Raw genomic sequence first — 27215 nt, 5'->3', positions numbered from 1 at the left:
TCTTTGACGTCTGGCTTTTTTTTTCATTTGCACAACGTGTGGGTGGTTGCATTTACTGTAACTTACGTTCAACTGGAGCCTGCTGGTAGAGCCAACGCCGAAGTGTAACACCAACAATATTCAGGCCACTACACGATATTGTACGCGGAATGATGTCGGTGGTAAGCGGTATACGTAATGATGCAAAATTTAGTCGCACAAGCTTCTAACCGCTTACTTATCACACCCGCATACAGCTCAATGACAACGCATCAATAAAGTGGCACCTTGTGGGCTGCAACGCGCGCAAAATGTGGCGCTCGCCCTCTTGTTTTTGTGAGCACTAGCACGCACGCATGCAGCGAGCAACCGCAAACGGAGTAATCAACGTACACGACGCGTGCGTGTATTCTTCACGGAAAGACTGCCGCGTACGTGCTGTATGCTGTAGCAATACCTTCGGCGACTGCACAACATAGCAGCACGATACAGGTGCAGCCGTAAACAGCACATTCTCGCCATCGGCCATACCATGCTGAATACGCCGGTTCTCGTCCGATCCCCGAAGCTAAGCAGCATTCGGCTCGGTCAGTACTTGGGAGGGAGACCACCTGGGAACACCGAGTGCTGATGGCACCGTTCTTTTTGCTTTTTTATTGCGTGCTTCTGTGAAGTCTTGTTTTTTTTTTTCATTTGACAACGTGTGGGTGGTTGCATTTACTGTAACTTACGTTCAACTGGAGCCTGCTGGTAGAGCCAACGCCGAAGTGTAACACCAACAATATTCAGGCCACTACACGATATTGTACGCGGAATGATGTCGGTGGTAAGCGGTATACGTAATGATGCAAAATTTAGTCGCACAAGCTTCTAATCGCTTACTTATCACACCCGCATACAGCTCAATGACAACGCATCAATAAAGTGGCACCTTGTGGGTTGCAACGCGCGCAAATTGTGGCGCTCGCCCTCTTGTTTTTGTGAGCACTAGCACGCACGCATGCAGCGAACAACCACAAACGGAGTGATCATCGTACACGACGCGTGCGTGTATTGTTCACGGAAAGACTGCCGCGTACGTGCTGTATGCTGTAGCAATACATTCGGCGACTGCACAACATAGCAGCACGATACAGGTGCAGTCGTAAACAGCATATTCTGGCCATCGGCCATACCATGCTGAATACGCCGGTTCTCGTCCGATCCCCGAAGCTAAGCAGCATTGGGCTCGGTCAGTACTTGGGAGGGAGACCACCTGGGAACACCGAGTGCTGATGGCACCGTTCTTTTTGCTTTTTTATTGCGTGCTTCTGTGAAGTCTTGTTTTTTTTTCATTTGACAACGTGTGGGTGGTTGCATTTACTGTAACTTACGTTCAACTGGAGCCTGCTGGTAGAGCCAACGCCGAAGTGTAACACCAACAATATTCAGGCCACTACACGATATTGTACGCCGAATGATGACGTGGTAAGCGGTATACGTAATGATGCAAAATTTAGTCGCACAAGCTTCTAACCGCTTACTTATCACACCCGAATACAGCTCAATGACAACGCATCAATAAAGTGGCACCTTGTGGGCTGCAACGCGCGCAAAATGTGGCGCTCGCCCTCTTGTTTTTGTGAGCACTAGCACGCACGCATGCAGCGAACAACCACAAATGGAGTGATCAACGTACACGACGCGTGCGTGTATTGTTCACGGAAAGACTGCCGCGTACGTGCTGTATGCTGTAGCAATACCTTCGGCGACTGCACAACATAGCAGCACGATACAGGTGCAGTCGTAAACAGCACATTCTCGCCATCGGCCATACCATGCTGAATACGCCGGTTCTCGTCCGATCCCCGAAGCTAAGCAGCATTGGGCTCGGTCAGTACTTGGGAGGGAGACCACCTGGGAACACCGAGTGCTGATGGCACCGTTCTTTTTGCTTTTTTATTGCGTGCTTCAGTGACGTCTTGTTTTTTTTTTCATTTGCACAACGTGTGGGTGGTTGCATTTACTGTAATTTACGTTCAACTGGAGCCTGCTGGTAGAGCCAACGCCGAAGTGTAACACCAACAATATTCAGGCCACTACACGATATTGTACGCGGAATGATGACCGTGGTAAGCGGTATACGTAATGATGCAAAATTTAGTCGCACAAGCTTCTAACCGCTTACTTATCACACCCGCATACAGCTCAATGACAACGCATCAATAAAGTGGCACCTTGTGGGCTGCAACGCGCGCAAAATGTGGCGCTCGCCCTCTTGTTTTTGTGAGCACTAGCACGCACGCATGCAGCGAACAACCACAAACGGAGTGATCAACGTACACGACGCGTGCGTGTATTGTTCACGGAAAGACTGCCGCGTACGTGCTGTATGCTGTAGCAATACATTCGGCGACTGCACGACATAGCAGCACGATACAGGTGCAGTCGTAAACAGCACATTCTCGCCATCGGCCATACCATGCTGAATACGCCGGTTCTCGTCCGATCCCCGAAGCTAAGCAGCATTGGGCTCGGTCAGTACTTGGGAGGGAGACCACCTGGGAACACCGAGTGCTGATAACACCGTTCTTTTTGCTTTTGTATTGCGTGCTTCTGGGACGTCTTGTTTTTTTTTTTCATTTGCACAACGTGTGGGTGGTTGCATTTACTGTAACTTATCCCCGCAGGGGCGTCTGCGCAAGCAGGCGTTTGGTGCGTTGCGACACCACGTACCCGAGCACACGAGGGTTGGACCCTCCCGCGTGTACCCCGCAGGGGCGTCTGCGTAAGCAGGCGTTTGGTGTGTTGCAACACCACGTACCCGAGCACACGAGGGTTGGACCCTCCCGCGTGTAGCTGTGCGCGGCTTAGCCGTGTCTGGGGAAAGGGGGATCCTGGAGGTTGAGCCGATGCTGGGTGCTTGGACCTTTAAGGCCCCCCGGCGGAGGCAACACACCTCTTCGGCCTCGGCTTCACATAGACGGCACCTCCAGACTGACCCACCTGGAGGAAATCGGCAGTCGCCTTTTCCTGTCCTCCTCTCCAATCTTCGACTTTCTCTCCCACTTTTACATCTTTCCTGTCTTCTCCTCTCTTCCATCTACTTCCTTTCTTCACGGCGGCTAGGGTTAACCTTGTGTGTGTGCCCTCCCTTGGGTATAATATATTAGATTATAGTGGCAATGTACGGTTGGCGCCTGCAGCCTTACACGTTAACGCCTGCAGCGTCCCCATGTTGGGCTCCGTGGTGGGTGGCCGCCATTGCTGCCGAAAACGAACTAACAATTTATGGGAACACCCGCATTTCCCCGCCTACTTGATCGCCACCCTCAGAAGAGGGGACGCACCGATGACATAAATTCATATTTGACCCGCACCAAAGAGAACTACCCGAAATACCATGTTGTACATAGTGAGAATGCTGCAAAACAGGCCAGACTCATTTCACCATTCATAGTTTCAAAATCTTTGACCGAAGCCTTAGGGTCAGGTTACAAGGTGACGAAAATGGCAAGTGGAGATCTCCTTCTTGAGATCCCACAGAAAAATCAATACGAAAAGCTAGACAGTCTGGTGACCTTTGGCAACATTCCAGTTTCTGTTACACCACACCGATCAATGAACAGCTCACGTGGAGTCGTCTCAGAGGCAGACCTTCAGGATTTGACAGAAGCTGAACTGCTGGAAGGGTGGAAAGATCAAAATGTGACCGATGTAAAGCGTATTATAATTAGACGGGACAATAAGGAAATCCCCACAAAGCATCTTATCCTAACATTTGCATCCAGCGTACTGCCAGAAACGATTGAAACAGGATACATCAGATTAAATGTTCGACCATATATCCCCAACCCTAGAAGGTGTTTCAAATGTCAGAGGTTCGGCCATGGCTCGCAGAGCTGCCATGGTCAAACAACTTGTGCAAAGTGTGGAGTGCAGGGCCACCCCTCCGAGAACTGCAGTACCACACCTCACTGTGTGAACTGCAGTGGTGACCATCCAGCTTACTCGCGCTCCTGTCCGAACTGGAAGAAAGAAAAAGATATAATCACCCTTAAAGTCAAGGAAAATATTTCGTTTAAGGAAGCCCGTAAACGGTGCTCACCTTTCCACAGCACACCTTATGCTGATGCGGCGCGTCGGGGGGCAGCGTCGCAGCGGCCATTGCCAAGTACCCAGCCCGCGTACAGCGAGCAGGTACCTTTGGCTCCTGCCCCCAGGGTGGAAGTAGGTAAGCCTACTCCATCCAACCAGCAACCAGGCCAGGCTACCCTTGGGTTGCCGGCCCCACAAGACTTATCTGCGGCAACCTGCGCTACACGCAGCGATCCCGCAGGACAGATAGTGGCCACGAAGGTAGGCGCAGCTGAGGCTGCCGCGACCTCCCCGGGCCCCCCCAGCGCTGGCAACAGCCGGCGCAGCCAAATTCCACAGGGAGCCCCATCGACCTCCGGGCTGGTGGGCGCAGGGGTCTCGCCTTCCGAGGTGAGACTCTCCCGAAAAACTTCTCGCTCGCAAGAGCGCGTGTCCGGCGCCTCACAAGAGGCAATGGACACAACACCTATCCCCACGGCGCACCAAGCGCCTAAGGAGCGGCGAGCCTCCCTCGAACGCTCCAAAAAAGGCAAAACCCCGGTTACAGGGCCTCGCAAGAGCCCTGTAATCTAATTAATCATTTCTGTTTCCGTATACACAGCACCAATTTACATTAAATATGGATACACAAATCATACAATGGAATATCAGAGGTCTTCTGAGAAACCTTGATGATGTACAAGAACTCATCCACCAACACAATCCAAAAGTGCTGTGTTTACAGGAAACACACCTAAAATCAAAACACACAAACTTTCTCCGACAGTATATAACCTTTCGTAAAGATCGCGATGATGGTGTCGCATCATCGGGCGGTGTTGCCACTGTCATACATAAAAGCATTGCGTGTCAACATTTACAGCTACAAACGCCTCTGGAAGCAGTGGCGGTTCGAGCTGTTCTCCTAAACAAACTCATCACTATTAGCTCTGTTTACATACCCCCACATTACAAATTAACTAAACATGAATTCCAATCCTTTATATATCAATTGCCAGAACCTTATGTTGTTCTGGGTGATTTCAATGCACACAGCAGCTTGTGGGGAGACTCTCGTATCGATGCGCGAGGACGTCTCGTTGAACAATTCCTTTTTTCGTCCGGTGCGTGTCTGCTGAATAAGAAAGAACCCACCTATTACTCTCTTGCAAACAATACCTTTTCTTCAATTGATCTTAGCCTAGTTTCCCCGTCAATACTGTCTGAACTCGAATGGGAAGTTATAAACAATCCTTACGGGAGCGACCACTTCCCCATACTGCTGAGAACATATAAAGAAAACGATTATCTACCACAGGCTCCTAGGTGGAAGATCGATACAGCCGACTGGGAGAAATTCCGAACTCTCACTAGTATCTCCTGGAATCGCATGTCTTCTTTAAAAATTGATGCTGCTGTGGAGTATTTTACAGCGTTCATAATAGATGCCGCATCAAAATGCATATCCGAAGCAAGCGGTTTGCCATGCAAACGACGTGTACCGTGGTGGAACAACGAATGTACGATCGCCCGTAGGAAACAGAACAAAGCGTGGGGATCGTTACGCGCCTCTCCCACTGCAGCGAATCTTATTAACTTCAAAAAAGCAAAGTCTCAAGCCAGGAGAACGCGCCGACAGGCCAGAAGAGAGAGTTGGCAGAAGTTTTTATCGGGTATCAACTCTTATACAGATGAGGCGAAAGTCTGGAACAGGGTTAACAGGATAAAAGGACGACAAACTTATTCACTCCCCCTGGTAAACACACAAGGCGATACCCTGCTTGAACAAGCAGACTCACTTGGGGAGCACTTTCAGAGCGTGTCAAGTTCCAGCAATTATTCCAAACCCTTTCTCAAATATAAACAAATAGAAGAACGCAAGCCCCTCATAAGAAAGTGTCGGCAGAATGAACCGTACAACTGCCCCTTTAGTATTGCAGAGTTGAGAGCTGCCTTGAGCGCATGCAAGAGCTCTGCACCGGGATCTGACAGAATCAAGTATGAAATGCTGAAAAACTTACACAATGACACGCAACTGACACTACTTACACTTTTCAACACTATCTGGGACGCAGGATACCTTCCGACCGCATGGAAAAAAGCCATTGTGGTCCCTGTTTTAAAACAAGGAAAAGATCCTTCTTCAGTGGCAAGCTACCGCCCGATAGCCCTCACAAGTTGCATGTGTAAGGTATTTGAAAAAATGATAAATCGGCGACTCATCCATTTCCTTGAACAGAACAAAATGCTTGATCCCTATCAGTGTGGCTTCCGAGAAGGGAGCTCCACTACCGACCATCTTGTACGTATTGAAGGAAATATCCGGGACGCCTTTATACATAAACAGTTCTTCTTATCAATATTTCTCGATATGGAAAAGGCGTATGACGCAACGTGGCGCTACGGAATCTTGAGAGATTTGTCAGAAATGGGCATTCATGGTAATATGCTTAACGTTATAAAAAGCTACTTGTCTAATCGTACCTTCCGGGTGAAAGTAGGCAATGTGCTGTCGCGTCCTTTTATACAAGAAACCGGTGTACCCCAGGGTGGCGTGCTCAGTTGCACACTCTTTATTGTGAAGATGACAACACTTCGTGCTTCTTTACCACCGGCCATTTTATATTCCGTCTATGTGGACGACATTCAAATAGGTTTCAAATCCTGTAACCTCGCAGTGTGCGAGAGACAGGTACAGCATGGTTTGAACAAGGTGTCAGGGTGTTCAGAGAAAAATGGATTCAAAATCAATCCTCATAAGAGTTCTTGTGTTTTGTTTACAAGGAAGAGAGGCCTGGTTCCGGATCCCTGCTTAGAAATGTGTGGACAACAGATACCTGTAAACAAAGAGCATAAATTTCTAGGTGTTATACTCGACAATAGACTCACTTTCGTCCCACACATTAAACATCTTAAAGAAAAGTGTCTAAAACAATGAACATAATGAAACTCCTGTCCCAGACTACGTGGGGCAGTGACAGGAAGTGCCTAATGAATCTCTATAAGAGCCTAATCCGGTCACGATTAGATTATGGTGCCGTGGTATATAACTCTGCCGCCCCGAGCGCGCTAAAGATGCTAGATCCTGTTCACCATCTGGGTATCCGTTTAGCCACAGGAGCTTTCAGAACGAGTCCCGTACAAAGTTTATATGCAGAATCGAATGAGTGATCACGTCATATGCAGAGAACATACATCAGCCAAACATATTTTTTGAAAGTCCACTCTAATCCTGAACATCCCTGTTATAACACCATTAATGACATGACATATACTACACTGTTTCGTAATCGTCCTTCCGTAAGACAGCCTTTCTCGCTGCGTGTGAGGGAGCTTAGTCATGAAATGCATGTTCCACTTCTCGAACTTCGCCTAATGCATCCAGCGAAGCTGCTACCTCCTTGGGAGTGGCAGTTGATACAATGCGATACATCTTTCATGGAAGTTACAAAAAACGCTTCAGACATTGAAATCCAAATGTATTTCCGGGAACTCCAGCACAAATACTCCTGTACGGAGTTCTACACAGACGCATCGAAGTCACACGACGGGGTGTCCTATGCAGCCTTGGTTCATCCTTCTCGGAATCCGACGTACTGCATCCGGAAACTAGTATCTTTACGGCTGAGGCCTACGCAATATTGTCGACCGTGAAGCATATAAGGAAAACAAAACTCAAAAAATCAGTTATTTTTATGGACTCCCTAAGTGTTGTGAAGGCTTTGATATCGTTCTGTAAGCGCAAAAATCCTGTTTTAATTGAACTCTATTCCGTGTTATGTAAAGCATATGTATCTAACCAGCATGTGATTATATGCTGGGTGCCTGGCCATAGGGGCATCCAGGGTAACGTTCTAGTGGACCAGATGGCCACATCAATTTTATTACATACCGTTAATCCTACTGCTTCGGTCCCTGTCACAGACCTGAAGCCTTTCTTAAGAAGGAAACTGCGAAACCACTGGCAAAGTATATGGGACGCAGAAGTAAATAACAAACTGCACTTGATAAAGCCACAGTTAGGTTCTTGGCCCTCCGTAACAAAATCACGGCGAACAGATGTCCTATTCTGTCGCCTCAGAATAGGACACACATTTGACACACATAACTTTTTACTCACCGGAAATGATCCTCCAACCTGCGGTAGATGCGGGGAGAGGCTGACCGTCCTCCACGTCCTCCTGGAGTGTCGGGCAGCCGAATCTGAGAGAAGTAAACATTTTTCTCTGGCATACCGGCAGCACCTCCCCCTACATCCTGTAATGCTACTCGGCCCAGAACCTTTATTTCACACCAACGCAGTTCTAAGTTTTCTGAAAGATGTTGTCTTGCATGTTGTTAGCCCCAATTGTTCATAGCGGGTCCTCTCTTCAGAGGATGCCGCTGTGATAGCTCTTTCGTATAGCACATGCCACCAGGCCCTTGTGTTTCAAGGGCTCTGGCGAGGCAGCAGTGCCCCAAGTAATTTTACTGTCTTACATTTTCTATTTTGCATCATTCTCCTACGATGGATTTTAATGTTCATAGTATTCCTCATTAATCACCGCCATAATTTTATATCACGTAGATTTTACGCACTTTACAGCAACTATTTTTAGGCCACTTTACAGCCAAGTCACATCTCCATAATACATCGTCAGCACCACCACTTGTCATGGCGCTCTTTGGCCACACCTGGCCCTGGCGCCATTAAACACCACATATCATCATCATCAACTGTAACTTATGTTCAACTGGAGCCTGCTGGTAGAGCCAACGCCGAAGTGTAACACCAACAATATTCAGGCCACTACACGATATTGTACGCGGAATGATGACGGTGGTAAACGGTATACGTAATAATGCAAAATTTAGTCGCACAAGCTTCTAACCGCTTACTTATCACACCCGCATACAGCTCAATGACAACGCATCAATAAAGTGGCACCTTGTGGGCTGCTACGCGCGCAAAATGTGGCGCTCGCCCTCATGTTTTTGTGAGCACTAGCACGCACGCATGCAGCGAACAACCACAAACGGAGTGATCAACGTACACGACGCGTGCGTGTATTGTTCACGGAAAGACTGCCGCGAACGTGCTGTATGCTGTAGCAATACATTCGGAGACTGCACAACATAGCAGCACGATACAGGTGCAGTCGTAAACAGCACATTCTCGCCATCGGCCATACCATGCTGAATACGCCGGTTCTCGTCCGAACCCCGAAGCTAAGCAGCATTGGGCTCGGACAGTACTTGGGAGGGAGACCACCTGGGAACACCGAGTGCTGATGGCACCGTTCTTTTTGCTTTTTTATTGCGTGCTTCTGTGACGTCTTGTTTTTTTTTTCATTTGCACAACGTGTGGGTGGTTGCATTTACTGTAACTTACGTTCAACTGGAGCCTGCTGGTAGAGCCAGCGCCGAAGTGTAACACCAACAATATTCAGGCCACAACACGATATTGTACGCGCAATGATGACGGTGGTAAGCGGTATACGTAATGATGCAAAATTTAGTCGCACAAGCTTCTAACCGCTTACTTATCACACCCGCATACAGCTCAATGACAACGCATCAATAAAGTGGCACCTTGTGGGCTGCAGCGCGCGCAAAATGTGGCGCTCGCCCTCTTGCTTTTGTGAGCACTAGCACGCACGCATGCAGCGAACAACCACAAACGGAGTGATCAACGTACACGACGCGTGCGTGTATTGTTCACGGAAAGACTGCCGCGTACGTGCTGTATGCTGTAGCAATACATTCGGCGACTGCACAACATAGCAGCACGATACAGGTGCAGTCGTAAACAGCACATTCTCGCTATCGGCCATACAATGCTGAATACGCCGGTTCTCGTCCGATCCCCGAAGCTAAGCAGCATTGGGCTCGGTCAGTACTTGGGAGGGAGACCACCTGGGAACACCGAGTGCTGATGGCACCGTTCTTTTTGCTTTTTTATTGCGTGCTTTTGTGACGTCTTGTTTTTTTTTCATTTGCACAACGTGTGGGTGGTTGCATTTACTGTAACTTACGTTCAACTGGCGCCTGCTGGTAGAGCCAACGCCGAAGTGTAACACCAACAATATTCAGGTCACTACACGATATTGTACGCGGAATGATGACGGTGGTACGCGGTATACGTAATGATGCAAAATTTAGTCGCACAAGTTTCTAACCGCTTACTTATCACACCCGCATACAGCTCAATGACAACGCATCAATAAAGGTGCACCTTGTGGGCTGCAACGCGCGCAAAATGTGGCGCTCGCCCTCTTGTTTTTGTGAGCACTAGCACGCACGCATGCAGCGAACAACCACAAACGGAGTGATCAACGTACACGACGCGTGCGTGTATTGTTCACGGAAAGACTGCCGCGTACGTGCTGTATGCTGTAGCAATACATTCGGCGACTGCACGACATAGCAGCACGATACAGGTGCAGTCGTAAACAGCACATTCTCGCCATCGGCCATACCATGCTGAATACCCCGGTTCTCGTCCGATCCCCGAAGCTAAGCAGCATTGGGCTCGGTCAGTACTTGGGAGGGAGACCACCTGGGAACACCGAGTGCTGATAACACCGTTCTTTTTGCTTTTGTATTGCGTGCTTCTGGGACGTCTTGTTTTTTTTTTTTCATTTGCACAACGTGTGGGTGGTTGCATTTACTGTAACTTATCCCCGCAGGGGCGTCTGCGCAAGCAGGCGTTTGGTGCGTTGCGACACCACGTACCCGAGCACACGAGGGTTGGACCCTCCCGCGTGTACCCCGCAGGGGCGTCTGCGTAAGCAGGCGTTTGGTGTGTTGCAACACCACGTACCCGAGCACACGAGGGTTGGACCCTCCCGCGTGTAGCCGTGCGCGGCTTAGCCGTGTCTGGGGAAAGGGGGATCCTGGAGGTTGAGCCGATGCTGGGTGCTTGGACCTTTAAGGCCCCCCGGCGGAGGCAACACACCTCTTCGGCCTCGGCTTCACATAGACGGCACCTCCAGACTGACCCACCTGGAGGAAATCGGCAGTCGCCTTTTCCTGTCCTCCTCTCCAATCTTCGACTTTCTCTCCCACTTTTACATCTTTCCTGTCTTCTCCTCTCTTCCATCTACTTCCTTTCTTCACGGCGGCTAGGGTTAACCTTGTGTGTGTGTGCCCTCCCTTGGGTATAATATATTAGGTTATAGTGGCAATGTACGGTTGGCGCCTGCAGCCTTACACGTTAACGCCTGCAGCGTCCCCATGTTGGGCTCCGTGGTGGGTGGCCGCCATTGCTGCCGAAAACGAACTAACAAATTATGGGAACACCCGCATTTCCCCGCCTACTTGATCGCCACCCTCAGAAGAGGGGACGCACCGATGACATAAATTCATATTTGACCCGCACCAAAGAGAACTACCCGAAATACCATGTTGTACATAGTGAGAATGCTGCAAAACAGGCCAGACTCATTTCACCATTCATAGTTTCAAAATCTTTGACCGAAGCCTTAGGGTCAGGTTACAAGGTGACGAAAATGGCAAGTGGAGATCTCCTTCTTGAGATCCCACAGAAAAATCAATACGAAAAGCTAGACAGTCTGGTGACCTTTGGCAACATTCCAGTTTCTGTTACACCACACCGATCAATGAACAGCTCACGTGGAGTCGTCTCAGAGGCAGACCTTCAGGATTTGACAGAAGCTGAACTGCTGGAAGGGTGGAAAGATCAAAATGTGACCGATGTAAAGCGTATTATAATTAGACGGGACAATAAGGAAATCCCCACAAAGCATCTTATCCTAACATTTGCATCCAGCGTACTGCCAGAAACGATTGAAACAGGATACATCAGATTAAATGTTCGACCATATATCCCCAACCCTAGAAGGTGTTTCAAATGTCAGAGGTTCGGCCATGGCTCGCAGAGCTGCCATGGTCAAACAACTTGTGCAAAGTGTGGAGTGCAGGGCCACCCCTCCGAGAACTGCAGTACCACACCTCACTGTGTGAACTGCAGTGGTGACCATCCAGCTTACTCGCGCTCCTGTCCGAACTGGAAGAAAGAAAAAGATATAATCACCCTTAAAGTCAAGGAAAATATTTCGTTTAAGGAAGCCCGTAAACGGTGCTCACCTTTCCACAGCACACCTTATGCTGATGCGGCGCGTCGGGGGGCAGCGTCGCAGCGGCCATTGCCAAGTACCCAGCCCGCGTACAGCGAGCAGGTACCTTTGGCTCCTGCCCCCAGGGTGGAAGTAGGTAAGCCTACTCCATCCAACCAGCAACCAGGCCAGGCTACCCTTGGGTTGCCGGCCCCACAAGACTTATCTGCGGGAACCTGCGCTACACGCAGCGATCCCGCAGGACAGATAGTGGCCACGAAGGTAGGCGCAGCTGAGGCTGCCGCGACCTCCCCGGGCCCCCCCAGCGCTGGCAACAGCCGGCGCAGCCAAATTCCACAGGGAGCCCCATCGACCTCCGGGATGGTGGGCGCAGGGGTCTCGCCTTCCGAGGTGAGACTCTCCCGAAAAACTTCTCGCTCGCAAGAGCGCGTGTCCGGCGCCTCACAAGAGGCAATGGACACAACACCTATCCCCACGGCGCACCAAGCGCCTAAGGAGCGGGGAGCCTCCCTCGAACGCTCCAAAAAAGGCAAAACCCCGGTTACAGGGCCTCGCAAGAGCCCTGTAATCTAATTAATCATTTCTGTTTCCGTATACACAGCACCAATTTACATTAAATATGGATACACAAATCATACAATGGAATATCAGAGGTCTTCTGAGAAACCTTGATGATGTACAAGAACTCATCCACCAACACAATCCAAAAGTGCTGTGTTTACAGGAAACACACCTAAAATCAAAACACACAAACTTTCTCCGACAGTATATAACCTTTCGTAAAGATCGCGATGATGGTGTCGCATCATCGGGCGGTGTTGCCATTGTCATACATAAAAGCATTGCGTGTCAACATTTACAGCTACAAACGCCTCTGGAAGCAGTGGCGGTTCGAGCTGTTCTCCTAAACAAACTCTTCACTATTAGCTCTGTTTACATACACCCCACATTACAAATTAACTAAACATGAATTCCAATCCTTTATATATCAATTGCCAGAACCTTATGTTGTTCTGGGTGATTTCAATGCACACAGCAGCTTGTGGGGAGACTCTCGTATCGATGCGCGAGGATGTCTCGTTGTACAATTCCTTTTTTCGTCCGGTGCGTGTCTGCTGAATAAGAAAGAACCCACCTATTACTCTCTTGCAAACAATACCTTTTCTTCAATTGATCTTAGCCTAGTTTCCCCGTCAATACTGTCTGAACTCGAATGGGAAGTTATAAACGATCCTTACGGGAGCGACCACTTCCCTATACTGCTGAGAACATATAAAGAAAACGATTATCTACCACAGGCTCCTAGGTGGAAGATCGATACAGCCGACTGGGAGAAATTCCGAACTCTCACTAGTATCTCCTGGAATTACATGTCTTCTTTAAAAATTGATGCTGCTGTGGAGAATTTTACAGCGTTCATAATAGATGCCGCATCAAAATGCATATCCGAAGCAAGCGGTTTGCCATGCAAACGACGTGTACCGTGGTGGAACAACGAATGTACGATCGCCCGTAGGAAACAGAACAAAGCGTGGGGATCGTTACGCGCCTCTCCCACTGCAGAGAATCTTATTAACTTCAAAAAAGCAAAGTCTCAAGCCAGGAGAACGCGCCGACAGGCCAGAAGAGAGAGTTGGCAGAAGTTTTTATCGGGTATCAACTCTTATAAAGATGAGGCGAAAGTCTGGAACAGGGTTAACAGGATAAAAGGACGACAAACTTATTCACTCCCCCTGGTAAACACACAAGGCGATACCCTGCTTGAACAAGCAGACTCACTTGGGGAGCACTTTCAGAGCGTGTCAAGTTCCAGCAATTATTCCAAACCCTTTCTCAAATATAAACAAATAGAAGAACGCAAGCCCCTCATAAGAAAGTGTCGGCAGAATGAACCGTACAACTGCCCCTTTAGTATTGCAGAGTTGAGAGCTGCCTTGAGCGCATGCAAGAGCTCTGCACCGGGATCTGACAGAATCAAGTATGAAATGCTGAAAAACTTACACAATGACACGCAACTGACACTACTTACACTTTTCAACACTATCTGGGACGCAGGATACCTTCCGACCGCATGGAAAAAAGCCATTGTGGTCCCTGTTTTAAAACAAGGAAAAGATCCTTCTTCAGTGGCAAGCTACCGCCCGATAGCCCTCACAAGTTGCATGTGTAAGGTATTTGAAAAAATGATAAATCGGCGACTCATCCATTTCCTTGAACAGAACAAAATGCTTGATCCCTATCAGTGTGGCTTCCGAGAAGGGAGCTCCACTACCGACCATCTTGTACGTATTGAAGGAAATATCCGGGACGCCTTTATACATAAACAGTTCTTCTTATCAATATTTCTCGATATGGAAAAGGCGTATGACGCAACGTGGCGCTACGGAATCTTGAGAGATTTGTCAGAAATGGGCATTCATGGTAATATGCTAAACGTTATAAAAAGCTACTTGTCTAATCGTACCTTCCGGGTGAAAGTAGGCAATGTGCTGTCGCGTCCTTTTATACAAGAAACCGGTGTACCCCAGGGTGGCGTGCTCAGTTGCACACTCTTTATTATGAAGATGACAACACTTCGTGCTTCTTTACCACCGGCCATTTTATATTCCGTCTATGTGGACGACATTCAAATAGGTTTCAAATCCTGTAACCTCGCAGTGTGCGAGAGACAGGTACAGCATGGTTTGAACAAGGTGTCAGGGTGGGCAGAGAAAAATGGATTCAAAATCAATCCTCATAAGAGTTCTTGTGTTTTGTTTACAAGGAAGAGATGCCTGGTTCCGGATCCCTGCTTAGAAATGTGTGGACAACAGATACCTGTAAACAAAGAGCATAAATTTCTAGGTGTTATACTCGACAATAGACTCACTTTCGTCCCACACATTAAACATCTTAAAGAAAAGTGTCTAAAACAATGAACATAATGAAACTCCTGTCCCAGACTACGTGGGGTAGTGACAGGAAGTGCCTAATGAATCTCTATAAGAGCCTAATCCGGTCACGATTAGATTATGGTGCCGTGGTATATAACTCTGCCGCCCCGAGCGCGCTAAAGATGCTAGACCCTGTTCACCATCTGGGTATCCGTTTAGCCACAGGAGCTTTCAGAACGAGTCCCGTACAAAGTTTATATGCAGAATCGAATGAGTGATCACTTCATATGCAGAGAACATACATCAGCCAAACATATTTTTTGAAAGTCCACTCTAATCCTGAACATCCCTGTTATAACACCATTAATGACATGACATATACTACACTGTTTCGTAATCGTCCTTCCGTAAGACAGCCTTTCTCGCTGCGTGTGAGGGAGCTTAGTCATGAAATGCATGTTCCACTTCTCGAACTTCGCCTAATGCATCCAGCGAAGCTGCTACCTCCTTGGGAGTGGCAGTTGATACAATGCGATACATCTTTCATGGAAGTTACAAAAAACGCTTCAGACATTGAAATCCAAATGTATTTCCGGGAACTCCAGCACAAATACTCCTGTACGGAGTTCTACACAGACGCATCGAAGTCACACGACGGGGTGTCCTATGCAGCCGTCGGTTCATCCTTCTCGGAATCCGACGTACTGCATCCGGAAACTAGTATCTTTACGGCTGAGGCCTACGCAATATTGTCGACCGTGAAGCATATAAGGAAAACAAAACTCAAAAAATCAGTTATTTTTATGGACTCCCTAAGTGTTGTGAAGGCTTTGATATCGTTCTGTAAGCGCAAAAATCCTGTTTTAATTGAACTCTATTCCGTGTTATGTAAAGCATATGTATCTAACCAGCATGTGATTATATGCTGGGTGCCTGGCCATAGGGGCATCTAGGGTAACGTTCTAGTGGACCAGATGGCCACATCAATTTTATTACATACCGTTAATCCTACTGCTTCGGTCCCTGTCACAGACCTGAAGCCTTTCTTAAGAAGGAAACTGCGAAACCACTGGCAAAGTATATGGGACGCAGAAGTAAATAACAAACTGCACTTGATAAAGCCACAGTTAGGTTCTTGGCCCTCCGTAACAAAATCACGGCGAACAGATGTCCTATTCTGTCGCCTCAGAATAGGACACACATTTGGCACACATAACTTTTTACTCACCGGAAATGATCCTCCAACCTGCGGTAGATGCGGGGAGAGGCTGACCGTCCTCCACGTCCTCCTGGAGTGTCGGGCAGCCGAATCTGAGAGAAGTAAACATTTTTCTCTGGCATACCGGCAGCACCTCCCCCTACATCCTGTAATGCTACTCGGCCCAGAACCTTTATTTCACACCAACGCAGTTCTAAGTTTTCTGAAAGATGTTGTCTTGCATGTTGTTAGCCCCACATGTTCATAGCGGGTCCTCTCTTCAGAGGATGCCGCTGTGATAGCTCTTTCGTATAGCACATGCCTCCAGGCCCTTGTGTTTCAAGGGCTCTGGCGAGGCAGCAGTGCCCCAAGTAATTTTACTGTCTTATATTTTCTATTTTGCATCATTCTCCTACGATGGATTTTAATGTTCATAGTATTCCTCATTAATCACCGCCATAATTTTATATCACGTAGATTTTACGCACTTTACAGCAACTATTTTTAGGCCACTTTACAGCCAAGTCACATCTCCATAATACATCGTCAGCACCACCACTTGTCATGGCGCTCTTTGGCCACACCTGGCCCTTGCGCCATTAAACACCACATATCATCATCATCAACTGTAACTTATGTTCAACTGGAGCCTGCTGGTAGAGCCAACGCCGAAGCGTAACACCAACAATATTCAGGCCACTACACGATATTGTACGCGGAATGATGACGGTGGTAAGCGGTATACGTAATAATGCAAAATTTAGTCGCACAAGCTTCTAACCGCTTACTTATCACACCCGCATACAGCTCAATGACAACGCATCAATAAAGTGGCACCTTGTGGGCTGCTACGCGCGCAAAATGTGGCGCTCGCCCTCATGTTTTTGTGAGCACTAGCACGCACGCATGCAGCGAACAACCACAAACGGAGTGATCAACGTACACGACGCGTGCGTGTATTGTTCACGGAAAGACTGCCGCGAACGTGCTGTATGCTGTAGCAATACATTCGGCGACTGCACAACATAGCAGCACGATACAGGTGCAGTCGTAAACAGCACATTCTCGCCATCGGCCATACCATGCTGAATACGCCGGTTCTCGTCCGAACCCCGAAGCTAAGCAGCATTGGGCTCGGACAGTACTTGGGAGGGAGACCACCTGGGAACACCGAGTGCTGATGGCACCGTTCTTTTTGCTTTTTTATTGCGTGCTTCTGTGACGTCTTGTTTTTTTTTCATTTGCACAACGTGTGGGTGGTTGCATTTACTATAACTTACGTTCAACTGGAGCCTGCTGGTAGAGCCAACGCCGAAGTGTAACACCAACAATATTCAGGCCACAACACGATATTGTACGCGGAATGATGACGGTGGTAAGCGGTATACGTAATGATGCAAAATTTAGTCGCACAAGCTTCTAACCGCTTACTTATCACACCCGCATACAGCTCAATGACAACGCATCAATAAAGTGGCACCTTGTGGGCTGCAGCGCGCGCAAAATGTGGCGCTCGCCCTCTTGCTTTTGTGAGCACTAGCACGCACGCATGCAGCGAACAACCACAAACGGAGTGATCAACGTACACGACGCGTGCGTGTATTGTTCACGGAAAGACTGCCGCGTACGTGCTCTATGCTGTAGCAATACATTCGGCGACTGCACAACATAGCAGCACGATAGAGGTGCAGTCGTAAACAGCACATTCTCGCCATCGGCCATACCATGCTGAATACGCCGGTTCTCGTCCGATCCCCGAAGCTAAGCAGCATTGGGCTCGGTCAGTACTTGGGAGGGAGACCACCTGGGAACACCGAGTGCTGATAACACCGTTCTTTTTGCTTTTTATTGCGTGCTTCTGTGACGTCTTGTTTTTTTTTTTCATTTGCACAACGTGTGGGTGGTTGCATTTACTGTAACTTATGTTCAACTGGAGCCTGCTGGTAGAGCCAACGCCGAAGTGTAACACCAACAATATTCAGGCCACTACACGATATTGTACGCGGAATGATGACGGTGGTAAGCGGTATACGTAATGATGCAAAATTTAGTCGCACAAGCTTCTAACCGCTTACTTATCACACCAGCATACAGCTCAATGACAACGCATCAATAAAGTGGCACCTTGTGGGCTGCTACGCGCGCAAAATGTGGCGCTCGCCCTCTTGTTTTTGTGAGCACTAGCACGCACGCATGCAGCGAACAGCCACAAACGGAGTGATCAACGTACACGACGCGTGCGTGTATTGTTCACGGAAAGACTGCCGCGTACGTGCTGTATGCTGTAGCAATACATTCGGCGACTGCACAACATAGCAGCACGATACAGGTGCAGTCGTAAACAGCACATTCTCGCCATCGGCCATGCCATGCTGATTACGCCGGTTCTCGCCCGATCCCCGAAGCTAAGCAGCATTGGGCTCGGTCAGTACTTGGGAGGGAGACACCTGGGAACACCGAGTGCTGATGGCACCGCTCTTTTTGCTTTTTTATTGCGTACTTCTGTGACGTCTTATTTTTTTTTTCATTTGCACAACGTGTGGGTGGTTGCATTTACTGTAACTTACGTTCAACTGGAGCCTGCTGGTAGAGCCAACGCCGAAGTGTAACACCAACAATATTCAGGCCACAACACGATATTGTACGCGGAATGATGACGGTGGTAAGCGGTATACGTAATGATGCAAAATTTAGTCGCACAAGCTTCTAACCGCTTACTTATCACACCCGCATACAGCTCAATGACAACGCATCAATAAAGTGGCACCTTGTGGGCTGCAGCGCGCGCAAAATGTGGCGCTCGCCCTCTTGCTTTTGTGAGCACTAGCTCGCACGCATGCAGCGAGCAACCACAAACGGAGTGATCAACGTACACGACGCGTGCGTGTATTGTTCACGGAAAGACTGCCGCGTACGTGCTGTATGCTGTAGCAATAATTCGGCGACTGCACAACATAGCAGCACGATACAGGTGCAGTCGTAAACAGCACATTCTCGCCATCGGCCATACAATGCTGAATACGCCGGTTCTCGTCCGATCCCCGAAGCTAAGCAGCATTGCGCTCGGTCAGTACTTGGGAGGGAGACCACGTGGGAACACCGAGTGCTGATGGCACCATTCTTTTTGCTTTTTTATTGCGTGCTTCTGTGACGTCTTGTTTTTTTTTTCATTTGCACATCGTGTGGGTGGTTGCATTTACTGTAACTTACGTTCAACTGGAGCCTGCTGGTAGAGCCAACGCCGAAGTGTAACACCAACAATATTCAGGTCACTACACGATATTGTACGCGGAATGATGACGGTGGTACGCGGTATACGTAATGATGCAAAATTTAGCCGCACAAGCTTCTAACCGCTTACTTATCACACCCGCATACAGCTCAATGACAACGCATCAATAAAGTGGCACCTTGTGGGCTGCAACGCGCGCAAAATGTGGCGCTCGCCCTCTTGTTATTGTGAGCACTAGCACGCACGCATGCAGCGAACAACCACAAACACAGTGATCAACGTACACGACGCGTGCGTGTATTGTTCACGGAAAGACTGCCGCGTACGTGCTGTATGCTGTAGCAATACATTCGGCGACTGCACAACATAGCAGCACGATACAGGTGCAGTCGTAAACAGCACATTCTCGCCATCGGCCATACCATGCTGAATACGCCGGTTCTCGTCCGGTCCCCGAAGCTAAGCAGCATTGGGCTCGGTCAGTACTTGGGAGGGAGACCACCTGGGAACACCGAGTGCTGATGGCACCGTTCTTTTTGCTTTTTTATTGCGTACTTCTGTGACGTCTTGTTTTTTTTTTCATTTGCACAACGTGTGGGTGGTTGCATTTACTGTAACTTACGTTCAACTGGAGCGTGCTGGTAGAGCCAACGCCGAAGTGTAACACCAACAATATTCAGGCCACAACACGATATTGTACGCGGAATGATGACGGTGGTAAGCGGTATACGTAATGATGCAAAATTTAGTCGCACAAGCTTCTAACCGCTTACTTATCACACCCCCATACAGCTCAATGACAACGCATCAATAAAGTGGCACCTTGTGGGCTGCAGCGCGCGCAAAATGTGGCGCTCGCCCTCTTGCTTTTGTGAGCACTAGCTCGCACGCATGCAGCGAGCAACCACAAACGGAGTGATCAACGTACACGACGCGTGCGTGTATTGTTCACGGAAAGACTGCCGCGTACGTGCTGTATGCTGTAGCAATACATTCGGCGACTGCACAACATAGCAGCACGATACAGGTGCAGTCGTAAACAGCACATTCTCGCCATCGGCCATACAATGCTGAATACGCCGGTTCTCGTCCGATCCCCGAAGCTAAGCAGCATTGGGCTCGGTCAGTACTTGGGAGGGAGACCACCTGGGAACACCGAGTGCTGATGGCACCGTTCTTTTTGCTTTTTTATTGCGTGCTTCTGTGACGTCTTGTTTTTTTTTCATTTGCACATCGTGTGGGTGGTTGCATTTACTGTAACTTACGTTCAACTGGAGCCTGCTGGTAGAGCCAACGCCGAAGTGTAACACCAACAATATTCAGGTCACTACACGATATTGTACGCGGAATGATGACGGTGGTACGCGGTATACGTAATGATGCAAAATTTAGCCGCACAAGCTTCTAACCGCTTACTTATCACACCCGCATACAGCTCAATGACAACGCATCAATAAAGTGGCACCTTGTGGGCTGCAGCGCGCGCAAAATGTGGCGCTCGCCCTCTTGCTTTTGTGAGCACTAGCACGCACGCATGCTGCGAACAACCACAAACGGAGTGATCAACGTACACGACGCGTGCGTGTATTGTTCACGGAAGGATTGCCGCGTACGTGCTGTATGCTGTAGCAATACATTCGGCGACTGCACAACATAGCAGCACGATACAGGTGCAGTCGTAAACAGCACATTCTCGCCATCGGCCATAGAATGCTGAATACGCCGGTTCTCGTCCGATCCCCGAAGCTAAGCAGCATTGGGCTCGGTCAGTACTTGGGAGGGAGACCACCTGGGAACACCGAGTGCTGAGGGCACCGTTCTTTTTGCTTTTTTATTGCGTGCTTCTGTGACGTCTTGTTTTTTTTTCATTTGCACAACGTGTGGGTGGTTGCATTTACTGTAACTTACGTTCAACTGGAGCCTGCTGGTAGAGCCAACGCCGAAGTGTAACACCAACAATATTCAGGTCACTACACGATATTGTACGCGGAATGATGACGGTTGTACGCGGTATACGTTATGATGCAAAATTTAGTCGCACAAGCTTCTAACCGCTTACTTATCACACCCGCATACAGCTCAATGAGAACGCATCAATCAAGTGGCACCTTGTGGGCTGCAACGCGCGCAAAATGTGGCGCTCGCCCTCTTGTTTTTGTGAGCACTAGCACGCACGCATGCAGCGAACAACCACAAACGGAGTGATCAACGTACACGACGCGTGCGTGTATTGTTCACGGAAAGACTGCCGCGTACGTGCTGTATGCTGTAGCAATACATTCGGCGACTGCACAACATAGCAGCACGATACAGGTGCAGTCGTAAACAGCACATTCTCGCCATCGGCCATACCATGCTGAATGCGCCGGTTCTCGCCCGATCCCCGAAGCTAAGCAGCATTGGGCTCGGTCAGTACTTGGGAGGGAGACCACCTGGGAACACCGAGTGCTGATGGCACCGTTCTTTTTGCTTTTTTATTGCGTACTTCTGTGACGTCTTGTTTTTTTTCATTTGCACAACGTGTAAGTGGTTGCATTTACTGTAACTTACGTTCAACTGGAGCCTGCTGGTAGAGCCAGCGCCGAAGTGTAACACCAACAATATTCACGCCACAACACGATATTGTACGCGGAATGATGACGGTGGTACGCGGTATACGTAATGATGCAAAATTTAGCCGCACAAGCTTCTAACCGCTTACTTATCACACCCGCATACAGCTCAATGACAACGCATCAATAAAGTGGCACCTTGTGGGCTGCAGCGCGCGCAAAATGTGGCGCTCGCCCTCTTGCTTTTGTGAGCACTAGCACGCACGCATGCAGCGAACAACCACAAACGGAGTGATCAACGTACACGACGCGTGCGTGTATTGTTCACGGAAGGACTGCCGCGTACGTGCTGTATGCTGTAGCAATACATTCGGCGACTGCACAACATAGCAGCACGATACAGGTGCAGTCGTAAACAGCACATTCTCGCCATCGGCCATACAATGCTGAATACGCCGGTTCTCGTCCGATCCCCGAAGCTAAGCAGCATTGGGCTCGGTCAGTACTTGGGAGGGAGACCACCTGGGAACACCGAGTGCTGATGGCACCGTTCTTTTTGCTTTTTTATTGCGTGCTTCTGTGACGTCTTGTTTTTTTTTCATTTGCACATCGTGTGGGTGGTTGCATTTACTGTAACTTACGTTCAACTGGAGCCTGCTGGTAGAGCCAACGCCGAAGTGTAACACCAACAATATTCAGGTCACTACACGATATTGTACGCGGAATGATGACGGTGGTACGCGGTATACGTAATGATGCAAAATTTAGCCGCACAAGCTTCTAACCGCTTACTTATCACACCCGCATACAGCTCAATGACAACGCATCAATAAAGTGGCACCTTGTGGGCTGCAGCGCGCGCAAAATGTGGCGCTCGCCCTCTTGCTTTTGTGAGCACTAGCACGCACGCATGCTGCGAACAACCACAAACGGAGTGATCAACGTACACGACGCGTGCGTGTATTGTTCACGGAAGGATTGCCGCGTACGTGCTGTATGCTGTAGCAATACATTCGGCGACTGCACAACATAGCAGCACGATACAGGTGCAGTCGTAAACAGCACATTCTCGCCATCGGCCATAGAATGCTGAATACGCCGGTTCTCGTCCGATCCCCGAAGCTAAGCAGCATTGGGCTCGGTCAGTACTTGGGAGGGAGACCACCTGGGAACACCGAGTGCTGAGGGCACCGTTCTTTTTGCTTTTTTATTGCGTGCTTCTGTGACGTCTTGTTTTTTTTTCATTTGCACAACGTGTGGGTGGTTGCATTTACTGTAACTTACGTTCAACTGGAGCCTGCTGGTAGAGCCAACGCCGAAGTGTAACACCAACAATATTCAGGTCACTACACGATATTGTACGCGGAATGATGACGGTTGTACGCGGTATACGTAATGATGCAAAATTTAGTCGCACAAGCTTCTAACCGCTTACTTATCACACCCGCATACAGCTCAATGAGAACGCATCAATCAAGTGGCACCTTGTGGGCTGCAACGCGCGCAAAATGTGGCGCTCGCCCTCTTGTTTTTGTGAGCACTAGCACGCACGCATGCAGCGAACAACCACAAACGGAGTGATCAACGTACACGACGCGTGCGTGTATTGTTCACGGAAAGACTGCCGCGTACGTGCTGTATGCTGTAGCAATACATTCGGCGACTGCACAACATAGCAGCACGATACAGGTGCAGTCGTAAACAGCACATTCTCGCCATCGGCCATACCATGCTGAATGCGCCGGTTCTCGCCCGATCCCCGAAGCTAAGCAGCATTGGGCTCGGTCAGTACTTGGGAGGGAGACCACCTGGGAACACCGAGTGCTGATGGCACCGTTCTTCTTGCTTTTTTATTGCGTACTTCTGTGACGTCTTGTTTTTTTTCATTTGCACAACGTGTAAGTGGTTGCATTTACTGTAACTTACGTTCAACTGGAGCCTGCTGGTAGAGCCAGCGCCGAAGTGTAACACCAACAATATTCACGCCACAACACGATATTGTACGCGGAATGATGACGGTGGTACGCGGTATACGTAATGATGCAAAATTTAGCCGCACAAGCTTCTAACCGCTTACTTATCACACCCGCATACAGCTCAATGACAACGCATCAATAAAGTGGCACCTTGTGGGCTGCAGCGCGCGCAAAATGTGGCGCTCGCCCTCTTGCTTTTGTGAGCACTAGCACGCACGCATGCAGCGAACAACCACAAACGGAGTGATCAACGTACACGACGCGTGCGTGTATTGTTCACGGAAGGACTGCCGCGTACGTGCTGTATGCTGTAGCAATACATTCGGCGACTGCACAACATAGCAGCGCGATACAGGTGCAGTCGTAAACAGCACATTCTCGCCATCGGCCATAGAATGCTGAATACGCCGGTTCTCCTCCGATCCCCGAAGCTAAGCAGCATTGGGCTCGGTCAGTACTTGGGAGGGAGACCACCTGGGAACACCGAGTGCTGATGGCACCGTTCTTTTTGCTTTTTTATTGCGTGCTTCTGTGACGTCCCTATTGAAAATCCCAGCATTGCCCATCATGAATTTTATGCTGGGCATGATGTAAAATGTGCTGGGCATGATGGAAAACTTGGTGGTGATGGTGGAATTCATCGTGGGTATAATGGGTGGATGGTGGGTACAGTGGTAGATGGTGGGATGTATTGGTGGAATACATACTGGGTGACTTGTCTCAATGGTGGGCGGGCTGGGTGAATGGTGGGTGTAGTGGGTGGATTGTGGGATGACTACTGGGTGACCTGTGTAAATGGTGGGTGAATGCTGGGCGTGCTGGGAGGATGGTGGGTACATACTGGGTGAACTGTGGGAATGGTGGGTGAATGATGGATGTGCTGGGTGAATACTGCATGTACGTACTGGGTCAAATGTAAATGGTGGGTAAATGGTGTGCATGCTGGGTGAATGGTGGGTGTACTCGGTGGTTCGTGAAACACATAGTGAAGAAAAATTTTGCTTTATAGTACGATTTCTACAGCTTGATTGCTATGATATTTCAACCCCACTAGAGGCATTTTACTGTCAAGCAGGAACAGGACACTTATTGAAGAAGGCAAAGAAGACAAAATCAGTCACAATGTGACGTCATGTCCCACTTTAAAAACACAACCTGATCAATATTTAATTTAAAATTGAGAGACCTCTTTAAGGAAAATGTAAATTTCTTAGTACAAAAAAAGAAAAGTATAAAAAAAATATTTTCTCAACCGGGATTCGAACTTGGGACCTAAGGATCACGAGCCTAGCATCTTACCACTGCACCACGGCGCTGTTATCTCTCAGCGTACATTTTGGCTGTGTCAACAGTAAAAACCACTGTCTCTGTTGCTGTTTACATTTGTATTTTAAAGGCCAAGATGTGGGTTCCCTCCACCGCGTCAGCTGCCGCATCTCTAGAAGAGCACAAGTGTTGTTACCATCGACAGGTAGTACATCGTGGAGTGATAGAACATCGATTTTGCTGTACGATATGCATATTGAATAAGAAATTCAGAAATAGACAACGGCGACCGGGGACATTGTTAGGGTTGTTACTGCTAATTTCGACAGTTGTCTCTCGCTCTTTACACTTTTGAGCGCGCACATAATTCGTGTGCTCAACGCAAAATAGCTACATAAACACTCGTGGATGAGTCTTCATTCTGACTGCATACTGGCTTCTCACGGCAGCGCTGTACCAGATTAATGAGACCCGAGTGAGACAAGTTTTCACGCAACTTTGTGGAACAACCGAAAACTTCTTTTCCGCTTCGCATAAGCTTCTGCAATAATTCTGGGAAATTAACTAATGTGACAGTGTAACCGCACCTGTAAGTCCACAGGCTTGTGTGCCACATCTTACCAAATAAAACAAAACGGATACGCAGCCATTCCCGCAGATGGTATGATTTTGATCAGTGGCCGATTTTGAGGAGGCGGGTAGGTGCCGCGTCGTCACGGCACAATTATAACAATTGGCCACGTCGACTTTAATACCGGTGTCGGTGCTATCAGCATTGGCGGCTTGAGAGAAGCACGGTTGAATACCGCGCAAGAGAAAAGTACAGTGCACACCACCGATGCGAAACTGACAAACAATTTTAAAGGGCAGCGACGGAAAGCGCTTCTGTTGCGACTTCAGAACTCTTGGCCGTCGCGACCGGATGTTTCTGTTGCGACGTCAGAATTGCTGTCGTAATGTCAGAGTCGCTGTCATGATAGAAAGTTGTTGTTCCGACTTCAGAACTCTTGTTGTCGCGACAGAACGTTTCTGTTGCGACTTCAGAGATCTTGGTCTTCGCGACAGAATGCTTCTGTTGCGACATCAGAATTTCTGTCGTAACGTCAGGAATGTCTGTCAACTACGGAAACGTGAGGAACTTCTGTCGTACAACAGAAATTTCTCTAGTTGCGACATGAATTCCTGCTGTCTTCTTCAACTGGGGTACCTTGTGGATTCTATCGCAGACGCAAGTAAATCACAAAGCTAATGAAGAAACACTGAATAAAACCGTGCATAAGCAGCCGCGTCTATTCGCTGGAATGCACGGTAGCACTTGGCTGCGAACATATTGTACACCGCCGCACATTTCTGGCACCACCACATAGGACACATTCACGCGGCAGAGACATGCGGTTTTTTCCAGGAATATTCGTGCGCCGCACGATAAATACAGAAGGCATGCACGACAGGAGCGCAATACGCACACATTCACCACACCAAAACGAAAGCAATGCAGATGACACGGGTGTAACCCGCGCCACACGAGCGATTAATTCTCGTAGATTTGATGCTTTCTGACTGAATAAGTTACAACGCGCACGGAAACATCGCACACTGGACGTGTACCTCCGAGATCATGTCAACAATTTCTATTGCTACAGTAGAGGGTGACGAAAGCAACAAGTCGTTTAAAACGAAGTGACGGCGCAGGTTGCACGGGCAGTAGCGCAAGGCGTCGTGGGTGGGCATGGATGGGCTTCAAAACTGCTGAAAGTAGGCGGCAAACTTTCCGGAAGGGAGCAATGGGAGACTTGGCTCGCCAGCCTCGACCAGGCACGGCGGACCGCACAAGCCAGAGGAGTTCTGGGCTAGGGGCTCCACCCCCTCACTTTCCACACTTTTTTTTTTCTTGTTTACTAAACCTTTTTATATATATTTCTTCAAATTACAGCCCAGAGAAGGCTTCCTAAGAATGGCATACGCGAATCTCGAAGGCCATCTTTTTACTGCCCGCATGCGACGG

At 48.7% G+C, this 27215-nt stretch overlaps 7 non-coding genes and 12 pseudogenes across 7 annotated transcripts; all 19 read left to right on the top strand.

The window, feature by feature from the left end:
- The first annotated feature begins 496 nt into the window (after window positions 1-496).
- Window positions 497-615, top strand: LOC142561745 (5S ribosomal RNA; annotated as a pseudogene).
- A 525-nt stretch (window positions 616-1140) lies between these two features.
- On the top strand, window positions 1141-1259 carry LOC142562733 (5S ribosomal RNA). Its single transcript, XR_012824048.1, has one exon. It is a non-coding gene; the product is annotated as a 5S ribosomal RNA (ribosomal RNA).
- A 522-nt stretch (window positions 1260-1781) lies between these two features.
- Window positions 1782-1900, top strand: LOC142562732 (5S ribosomal RNA). The gene has a single exon (XR_012824047.1). It is a non-coding gene; the product is annotated as a 5S ribosomal RNA (ribosomal RNA).
- A 525-nt stretch (window positions 1901-2425) lies between these two features.
- LOC142561778 (5S ribosomal RNA) lies at window positions 2426-2544 on the top strand (annotated as a pseudogene).
- A 6648-nt stretch (window positions 2545-9192) lies between these two features.
- Window positions 9193-9311, top strand: LOC142562876 (5S ribosomal RNA). Its single transcript, XR_012824187.1, has one exon. It is a non-coding gene; the product is annotated as a 5S ribosomal RNA (ribosomal RNA).
- Window positions 9312-9836: 525 nt separating this feature from the next.
- Window positions 9837-9955, top strand: LOC142561854 (5S ribosomal RNA; annotated as a pseudogene).
- A 524-nt stretch (window positions 9956-10479) lies between these two features.
- Window positions 10480-10598, top strand: LOC142561924 (5S ribosomal RNA; annotated as a pseudogene).
- Window positions 10599-17251: 6653 nt separating this feature from the next.
- LOC142562864 (5S ribosomal RNA) lies at window positions 17252-17370 on the top strand. Its single transcript, XR_012824176.1, has one exon. It is a non-coding gene; the product is annotated as a 5S ribosomal RNA (ribosomal RNA).
- A 524-nt stretch (window positions 17371-17894) lies between these two features.
- On the top strand, window positions 17895-18013 carry LOC142561777 (5S ribosomal RNA; annotated as a pseudogene).
- Window positions 18014-18538: 525 nt separating this feature from the next.
- Window positions 18539-18656, top strand: LOC142562509 (5S ribosomal RNA; annotated as a pseudogene).
- Window positions 18657-19180: 524 nt separating this feature from the next.
- LOC142562379 (5S ribosomal RNA) lies at window positions 19181-19299 on the top strand (annotated as a pseudogene).
- Window positions 19300-19824: 525 nt separating this feature from the next.
- Window positions 19825-19943, top strand: LOC142561099 (5S ribosomal RNA). Its single transcript, XR_012823628.1, has one exon. It is a non-coding gene; the product is annotated as a 5S ribosomal RNA (ribosomal RNA).
- Window positions 19944-20468: 525 nt separating this feature from the next.
- On the top strand, window positions 20469-20587 carry LOC142561619 (5S ribosomal RNA; annotated as a pseudogene).
- A 524-nt stretch (window positions 20588-21111) lies between these two features.
- On the top strand, window positions 21112-21230 carry LOC142562441 (5S ribosomal RNA; annotated as a pseudogene).
- A 524-nt stretch (window positions 21231-21754) lies between these two features.
- Window positions 21755-21873, top strand: LOC142561189 (5S ribosomal RNA). The gene has a single exon (XR_012823715.1). It is a non-coding gene; the product is annotated as a 5S ribosomal RNA (ribosomal RNA).
- Window positions 21874-22396: 523 nt separating this feature from the next.
- Window positions 22397-22515, top strand: LOC142561617 (5S ribosomal RNA; annotated as a pseudogene).
- Window positions 22516-23039: 524 nt separating this feature from the next.
- On the top strand, window positions 23040-23158 carry LOC142562440 (5S ribosomal RNA; annotated as a pseudogene).
- A 524-nt stretch (window positions 23159-23682) lies between these two features.
- On the top strand, window positions 23683-23801 carry LOC142561187 (5S ribosomal RNA). Its single transcript, XR_012823713.1, has one exon. It is a non-coding gene; the product is annotated as a 5S ribosomal RNA (ribosomal RNA).
- A 523-nt stretch (window positions 23802-24324) lies between these two features.
- On the top strand, window positions 24325-24443 carry LOC142562415 (5S ribosomal RNA; annotated as a pseudogene).
- Window positions 24444-27215: the final 2772 nt, after the last annotated feature.

The sequence above is a fragment of the Dermacentor variabilis genome, chromosome 10 (assembly GCF_050947875.1).
Source record: "Dermacentor variabilis isolate Ectoservices chromosome 10, ASM5094787v1, whole genome shotgun sequence".
Lineage (NCBI taxonomy): Eukaryota > Metazoa > Arthropoda > Arachnida > Ixodida > Ixodidae > Dermacentor > Dermacentor variabilis.
This window is presented reverse-complemented; position numbering and strand designations above follow the sequence as displayed.